Raw genomic sequence first — 9347 nt, 5'->3', positions numbered from 1 at the left:
GGGAGGGGGAGAGGGAGAGGGAGGGGGGAGAGGGAGAGGGAGGGGGGAGGGGGAGAGGGAGAGGGAGAGGGAGATCGCACACGCAGGAGAGAGCTGCCTATTAAGTTTGCCTCAAATAAGGTAATAGCATTATGGTTAGATAATCACTGCTAATCACATTTACCTTGAATCATGAATGTAGGGGGAGAGAGCAGGGAGGTTAGTGGTTAGAAATAAAGCCAGTATATTTTATGCCTTTGAAGGAGAAACCCAGTTGCAGACAAACCCTACTGTATCCAATGAAATGAGGGAAGGGGGTGGCAGATCTGCTTGGAAACATTAAAGAAAACCCTCCCAAGCAGGTGGCTGAAACCAGTGTCAGTAATATCAGTAATTCTGAATGTAGTATGTATGAGATTGTTTTTACTAGAGTATAAAGGAGCAATATTGTGGATAACACTTTGAATCGTCTGTAGGTCTCTTTGTATCTTGGATTTTCAACTCCAGCATTTGTTTTAAAAGAACAAGAATTAGACCTAACCCAGCATTTTAGGTTCTGGACCCCATCTCGTTCCCTCCTTTTCCCCAACCATTAGGGACTTCTTCCAGATAAGTCACTATTATGTCAAACATTTGAAGCATGTCCTGAATTCTCTTGGCCCCAGTTTTGGGTTCACCCAGCAATCTTTTTTAAAAAAAAATTTATTTAGTTGATTTATAATGTTTTGTTAGTTTCAGGTGTATAGCACACTGTTTCAGTTATACATATACATATATTCATTCTTTTTCAGATTCTTTTCCCATATAGGTTATTACAGAATACTGAGTAAAGTTCTGTGTGCTATACAGTAGGTCCTTGTTGGTTATCTGTTTTATATATAGTAGTGTGTGTAAATTAATCCCAACCTCCTAATTTGTCCCCCTCTTCCATGTTTCCCCTTTGGTAACCATAAGTTTGTTTTCGAAATCTGTGAACCTGTTTCTGTTTTGTAAATAAATCCATTTATATCATTTTTTAAATTAGATTCCACATATGAGTAATATCATATGATTTTTGTCTTTCTCTGTCTGACTTACTTCACTTAGTATGATAATCCCTAGGTCCATCCATGTTGCTACAAATGGCATTATTTCATTCTTTTCTTATGGGGCTGAGTAATATTCCATTGTATATATGTACCACATCTTCTCTACCCAGTCCCCTGTCATTGGACACTTAGGTTGCTTCCATGTCTTGGCTATTGTAAATAGTGCTGCAATGAACACTGGAGTGCATGTATCTTTCTGAATTATGGTTTTCCCTGGATATATGCCCAGGAATGGGATTGCTGGATCATACGGTAGTTCTACATTTAGTTTTTTAAGGAAACTCCATACTGTTCTCCACAGTGGTTCTACCAGTTTACATTCCCACCAACAATGTAGGAGAGTTCTCTTTTCTCCACACCCTCTCCAGCATTTGTTATTTGTAACTTTTTAATGATGGTCATTCTGACCGGTGTGAGGCGATACCTCATTGTAGTTTTGATTTGCATTTCTCTGATAATTAGTGATGTTGAGCATCTTTTCATGTGCTTTTTTGGCCACCTATATAAGCAAACTTGATTTGATTTCTCATCTATATTTACTATAAGAAAGAATGCACTGATAAGGCTGATGTAAACTCCTGGCTTTTCTGACAGTTGTATTTCTCATCACGTGGACATCTGATCTATATACCGCTCATGATTTTAATCAAGGTGAATAGGCAGGCCAGGGCACACCAAAGCACACTCACACCTCTGTTTTTTGCATTAATTGCCATATGGTATTACATGATCTCATCCCCCTGGCCACTGCTAAATGAGCAAGACTTTAATTCATGCATTCATGCATTCATTCATTCATTCATTCATTCATTCATTTTAAAAAATGTACTGAGTGCTTACTATATGTCAGATATCCACAAGGTGCTGGGACATACCATCAGCAATTGATGATGATAGCAATGTGCTAAGGTAGACAGTAAATAAGTACATGAACAAATATGTCATTACAAATTATAAGTGCTGTAAAGCAAATTAATAGGGTCTGGTGATAAAGAGAAATAAGAGTAGAGGGGAGATCTACTTATTAGATAGAGGGTTCAGAGAAGACCTCTCCATTGGTTTGCCGAAGTCCAGGCACTAGTGTGGTCCATTGCAGAGGCAGACACTAAAGGGATGCATTCTTAATAGAGAAGTTAACAACAGTAATAAAACCAATTAAAAGTGTGTCTGCTTTTTATTATCACCACGTGCTGGCCATTGTAAACAATGTCAGTGATAAAATAACCTGAAAAAGTCTTTCGTTGGTCTAAGTTCTACTCAATTTCTGGGTTACTGTGAGTTCTAATAATTTACATGTAATGTAATTTGTATTATTTATCCTTTAACACACATAATATTCTCTGTGAAAGTCACTTTGAAGGGCTCCCAATCATAAAACCGAGCCTCGACGCACATGGACACAGCTGTTTTAAAGTTTTAAAAATGCAGAACCACTCTGAACCACTCTGAACTCACTGTCAGATGAAAGTGGTTCTGAATTGTTCCAGCTCTCTTCTGGTTCAATTCCTGTCTGCAAGTTCTGTGGCACAACATAACCCTGCAATTAAATAGTAGAATTGAAATAAACAATGATAGTGCTGTGATTACCAAAACTGAGAAACAGAACTTGAACTACTTCAATTCTATGGGACAACTTGGAGTTTTTATTTGCTCAAATTTTAAAACAGCGAACTGTGAACATACATAATATTGCTTGGAAGTACAAATTTTAGTTCCTAAATGAACTGGTTTATGAGTTTCAAATGATACTTTAATTTGAAAAATGCTTTTTAAAATAATTGCTTTAAAAGTAAAAAATAAATCAATATTATATTTGATTTTTATTGACATGGTTACTCAAAATATTTTCTACGTATAGAGGAAAAGTTTTTTTTTTAAGGGTCTGTTCCAGATGACGAACACACGAAGTACCACTGGGTCTTCTCAGAGATGGGCATCTGCCCAATAAAATCCTACCTGTGGGCAGTCCAACACGTCCATCCAGAGGGGAACCCTGGGAATACTGTGTCCTAGATCAGTCCATCTCTTCATCCAGAAGTTTAACCGTAGATACTGGGAAAGAGCCAAAAGCTAGTGACTCAAGCAGGAATGAACCACCTGTGTGAGGTGTTCTGGGAAGGTAAGGAAAGGGTCATGCAGTAAAGCTGAGAGCCGAGCAACATTGCCCTCAACCCTGTCAGCTTTGCAGTGGTTATGACAAGGAGCCCTGAACCCCCTTGTCCAGGAGTCAAGGGACTCACGTTGTAGGTCTTCATCTTACAAAGAGGAAGGCGAGCTTCAGGAGGACAAGGGTGAGGGCTTCCAAGGCCAGCTTCTCTTTTCATGTGAAGTTTTTCCCTCCGATTGTTAACCTCAGAGGATTTGGGATTTGCTTTTTTAAGGAAGAAGGCAAACTTACTAATTTATAGAAGTCTCCAGTGGGGAAAGGAGTAGGTCTTTCTTTGAGTTGGGTGATTAGGGAACGATCACTAGTAACAACAGAGAGAGCATTTTTAACTGAGCAGTTTATAAATAGATGAAGAACAAATTAGATGGGGAAGAAACAAGGCTACAGGAATAGATGAAGCAAAATGAAGAGGGCTCTACTCTCTCAAAGAAGGGAATTGTTAGCCAAAGGAAACCCCAGTGATTCATGAAATATGGCAAATGGAATTCCCTTTTTGCTATTAAACTTAGTTTCAAACTACTTGTCCAAAACCACAGTGAAGTTTATACTCTTTTAAATGGCATCTGAAAGGGAAAGCTTGGTGGAATGCAGAAGTCTGAACATAAGGGACCATCAGATGACTCAGATAAACAAACACAGCATGAAGAATGAGCTTGCGGGAGGGGGGAAAGGGGGGAGGGAGAGAAAAAGTGACATCGACTTCTGTTGATATGACTGTTCATTCACCATGATGGCAAAATATAACTAAGCAGTTTCCATAGTTTAGACATTTAATAAGTCACTTTTTAGGGACTTCCCTGGTGGTCCAGCGGTAAAGAATCTGCCTTCCAATGCAGGGGATGCGGGTTCGATCCTGGTCGGGGAACTAAGATCCCACATGCCGCAGGGCAACTAAGCCCGCATGCCACAACTACTGAGCCTGTGAGCCACAACTAGAACCCGCATGCCACAACTAGAGAGAAGCCCAAGCAGACTGCACACTGTAACGAAAAAAGATCCCGCATGCCTCAACCAAGACCCGATGCAGCCAAAAAAAAAAAAAAAAAAGTCAGTTTTTAAATTACCTAATTTATATGCAAATCTCTTAAGAATAGTTTCCCCCCATGGTTATTTATTCTAATATTCAATACAATTTTCTTACCACAACCTGCCCTGCATTACTTGTTTTATAACTGTGCCCACAATAAAATAAAGCACATCTTTCCAATCATATTAAGACGTATTTTATTAACTAATTTGGTATAATTTCCCATAAACCAAATACAGTTTCCAAATGCTATTATAATGATGCAAAGTAGTGAAGATAATTTTGATTGCATTAACCTAAAATTTTTGCAGATTTCAATGATTCTAGTTGTAAAGTACGATCTGTCTGGTGGAAAAGATAGGGTTTTAAAAGACATATTTACCAATTCTAAAGAATCTAAAAGATGCAGAAAAGTATAAAGAATAAAAGGCCAGTTAGTCTCATTCACCTCACTCTTACTCAGAAATAACATTTTGCTTTAGTGTTAGGAGAAAATAGTGTCAAGGCCTCTGAGGAATATAAATGTGGAAAAGACAAGAGAATCAGTCTCAAATGTATTTTCATTATTTGATGAATATTTCTCTCTGTAGACTGTAAGTTCTCTGTAGGCAGGGACCATATCTACATTTGCTCTCTACTGGTATCTAATAGCATAGCATTTAGTTCACCGTCTGGTACATGGTAAGAGTTCAATTAACAGTCATTGAATGAATGATATTTATCAGTCAGGGCTCAAAGTTTCAATGAACAGAAACTAATTCTGACTGATTTAAGCAAAAATGAATTCATTAAAAGATAATTGAGTAACTCTCAGAATAGTTAGGAAAGCCTGAGGTTTCAGCTCAGAGTTTACAGCCAGGAGCAGAATGCAAATCACAGGAAACTAGCCTGACGTATCACTGGACTGCTGCTGGCAGTACTGGTCACTATCGTCCTTGGCACTACTTTGGCCATTGCTGTTTTTGTCTCTGGTGTCACCGTCCATCCCAAGCGTAGATTCAGTGAGGTTCTGCCCTATTTTCTTTTTTCATCGCTGCCTTCCAATTCAAAGTTTCGTGCAGGTATACCTGGTGGGAAATGTGGAGGTTGGGTACCCAGCTGCAAGAAAAAGGTGGGCAAACAAATTGATGACATTTTCAGATTCTAACAGGAGAAGTGTTTTGCCTTACCAGGGGTGGACTTGCCACACACAGGAAGGGGGTTAGATGCTGGGCAACCAAAAATCATGGCAAATGTTCACTATTTGGCTGTTCTACATCAAAATGTCTGTTTTGTTTTTCCCACATTTATAGTATCAACACACACACACACTAAACCAGTCAAAAAAACCTCATCTAATAATAATATAATGCAAATAGCCTTCATAAAATCAAAAATATTTTTCATCTCCTCCCTCAAAGAAACCAACACAGCTCCAGGTCTGGGGTGTCTATTTTCCATTCTTATTCTAGTCCAGCCACCATCCCATCTCCATCTTCTGTATTCTAGGAAAATAAATTGTGAAATTAACTACCATCAACACATCTTATAAAACATAGCAGGACAGAGAAGAAAGAAGAAAATGAGTTCATACATTTGTGTATGTGCAAGGCAAGGAGGAAGAAAATGCCAGGAGATGCTGAGCACTAATTGTTCATAAGGCTACAGCTGGTATTTGCGAATTTGACTTCTCTTCTGTTCATTCCCTGTTGCCTTTAACTTCAGCCAGCTCCTTGGCCTCTTGAGGTCCTCTAACCGGTTGGGTGACCCACATTTTCATCCCCGTGGAGTAGGGTCCTTTGTGTTCCACCTGCAATGGGGTTGCTGTTACCTTCCACTAACTTTTGTCACTAGACAAGGCAGGAATACTAAAAGCCATCACAGGAGATCACCTGAGATCCAGACGTAGCCTTCCACGTCCCCAGCTTCCCTAGATAGTCAGAATTCATCATCTCAAACAACAGCTTACCCCTCACTTTCCCCTGTTCCTCTAACAGAGGCACCTGAATGCATAGGCAGTGGCTCAGCTCCCCATTCAAAGAAATCGCGCTGCGTCTCCTAAAGGAAACGGTCTTCTCTGGGACACAGCATTTTCTAAACCATTAAAGTTCAGAGTTGTGGGCATGGAATGCAATGTATTTTGACTATTAAAGAAACACCCAATGAATTACTGTCTGGCTCAGAGCATATACTACATTTTATATGCATAAGTGCAACTCAGCCTTGCAAGGCAGTCCAACTGGCATCAACACTGAGTTTTCACGAAGCCTTCTCACTCTTCTAGAAGGCCAAGAATTCTCAGGTGATGGGGCATGTGATAAGAGCAGTGAATCCCATGGGCTTAAACTCCTTTCTTCTCTCACTGTAAAAAAAGGTTTTTGTTCAGAGACGATGTCAAATGTATTATATCACCATTGTCGATAAATAAATCGTTTGGAAGTTCTACGGATCTGCTGGCAGAAGCTTTGTGGTCAGGGCGATCTTTTATTTTCAGATGCTGCAGTGAATCTCCAGAAGTAGCCTTTCTGGAGTGGAGAGGGCCCTCCTGCTGCAGGGGAGGGTGGCAAAGGACGTGTCCGGGATTTCAGATTCCAGAGTGGGATGCAGATTCTGCCTCCTGTGTGGAGAGGTCAAACGCTAGATGGGCAAAGACTAAAGATTGTCCTCTATAGAATGAGGACTTTAAAATTTTAAAGTGGCAGAGAAATAAAGGAGTTTAGAATAGAAAGGTGATGTCCAGAAGCCTCCCCACCTCCCGCCCCCCAGGTTTCCTCTCCCCTTGCCCCCCAAGCTCTCTTTATGCCAGAAGTTGTATGAACTACTTAACAGAGCTGGGTACAAGGCAAGGAATAATTATAACCATTTTTGCAAATAATCTACCATCCAGGCTTACCCATCAAGACTCTCCCTTGCTTGGGAAGGTTCCTTTCCCATAGGACAGAGGCAGAGCAAGACATATGCTTTCTGTAGGCATCCCAGCAAGGAGGGGGAAATGATTGGCAAAAGGGCCAGGCTGTGCCTTTCCAACTCTTTCTGCCAAACTCACCCAAGTTCTCTCTTGCCTTGGGAAGAGTAAGTGAAAGATGGGAGAATCCAGGTGTATCACTGTGAAGGCGCTCCCTTCACTTGGCAGAAAACGACAGGTGTTGAGCAGAAATGTTCCCCCTTTCATAATAATGGTAAGCCTAATTTTTCTCTTTTGAATGTAGAGCCTAAAACTACCCAGAGGATGATGTGCCATTTGTCCCATGGCTTTGTCTAAGCAAATTCTTTCACACCTGAAAACAGAATTCAAATTCACCCCAGCAAGAGTTAATTGATTCTTCCTCTTCCAGGCAGAAAGAACAGCTGGAAAAACGGTACTTCTGCACAGAGATCATGGGGGAGTTGTAAGTTATTCAGGATTGCTGAAAAGAAGAGCAGAGAGGCAGGGCGAGGGGCAAAGTTGAGGTAAGGAGTCTGCGTTGTATTCAGTAGTGCAAGAGAGGTCATTTCAGAAGCGTGCAGGGCGCGCAGGGGACACACGTGAGAGAAGAGGGCTGTTGGGACCGTGACCAATTGGAGGCCAGACCCCTTGCCCAGAAGGGCAGCTGTTACTCAGTTCCAGCCAACTGCTGCCATGTGGAATCTGAGAGCAAAGGTGTCGGATTTTCCCATCTTTCATGAGAAGCTAGAAATACAAATTCCTGTGAACCTTCCCAATTTTTAAATGTGGCCATCTCAGTTCCTTTTGAATCACTGACTAAACATGTAGTGAGGTTAATTTGCCCCACGGCCACGAGGCTGAATCCCTTGCTAGACCAAGGGACGTCCTGGTGAAATATTTTACACGGATTGTCGTATTTCTTCTTCACAGCATCCCTGTGAGGTACCGTTGTTACTCCCACTTGACAGATAAGCACTTGAGACCTGGCAATGCTAAGTAGTTTATCCTGTATCCTAGTCCTGGTACCTGGTAAGTGGTACCTGGTAAGTGGAAGCCTTTCCAGACAACCCTTACCTCCCCTTTACCCACCCAAGACTATTTACCTGTTCCACCTGTTCCACTATTGATCTGTTCCACCATAGCCACCTGTCCTATCCTTCCACTGTCATAGTACCATAACCCACTGTACAGCAGGGACCTTTTAAATTAGCTGTCGCCTCTACTACTCTTAAGTTCTACAAGGCCAGGGACCATGTCTGCATCCCCTGTGCTTAGCAGCACCCTGGGCCCAAGATAAGCATTAAATATGTGATGTTGAATGAACAAGGTCTATTTCCTTAATCGTGGTGCATTTCAGTTCTCATGACCTTTCTGTTTTGCATTCCCTCATTTGATGTTATTTCAAGGCCCTTCATCATCCTGGTCATCTTCCTCTCCCTTCTCTTTCTCTCCCTCCTGTACCTTCTTCTTTTCCTTCTCTTCTGCTTCTTTCCCCTCCTCCTCTTTCTCCTCTTCCTTTTTCTCTCGTAGTTCTATCTACATTTTGCACTTCCCGTCTTAAAGCATAGCGCCCCAAACAGAATGATCACCCCTAGTATTGCTCTGGACACGACAACATCCAAGGGGACACTGATTGCACAAGAAGCCAGGCACAATGCTTAGGGAGCTACTCACGTTCTTAAGTTGACTTACGTTTTTAGGGTTCCCAGCAACCTGGGGAGGTGCATGTTAACATTTTGTCTTTTTACAGGTGAAGCTGCTGAGACCGTGAATGAATTCTCCGACCTCACTCTCTCACTGTACTTTCCAAATTGTTCAAGTACTTTTGACCCCCCCTGTCATCAGGTCTTTATGCCAGGCTCTAAGGAAAACAGATGGAAGTCAGTGATTTCAGTGCATCAGACGTGAAGTGGTTGCCTGGAACGGAATTTGTCCTCTGGTTTCACTCACTACATCTCCTTTGTGACAACCCTTTCTCTGCAAATGGATGGCTTGCTCATTCCTGCCAAGTGAGGCTTTCACAAATGGATGGGGGAAAAGACAGGAAATGGATGCTGTGAGCCCACGTTTCCAGAGCCTCTCTGGCAAGGACTAATCATGTCAGAAAGGATCCAGAGCAACTAAGGAAAACACCTTTAAGTTTCCAAAGTTCAGTTTAAATCGCAACTAAGAGGCACTTAT

The sequence above is a fragment of the Aethalodelphis obliquidens genome, unplaced genomic scaffold, assembly GCF_003676395.1.
Source record: "Aethalodelphis obliquidens isolate GAN/ISIS:26980383/991018 unplaced genomic scaffold, ASM367639v1 scaffold41, whole genome shotgun sequence".
Classification (NCBI taxonomy): Eukaryota; Metazoa; Chordata; class Mammalia; order Artiodactyla; family Delphinidae; genus Aethalodelphis; species Aethalodelphis obliquidens.
The sequence above is the reverse complement of the archived record's forward strand: the minus strand, read 5'-3'. Positions refer to the sequence as shown.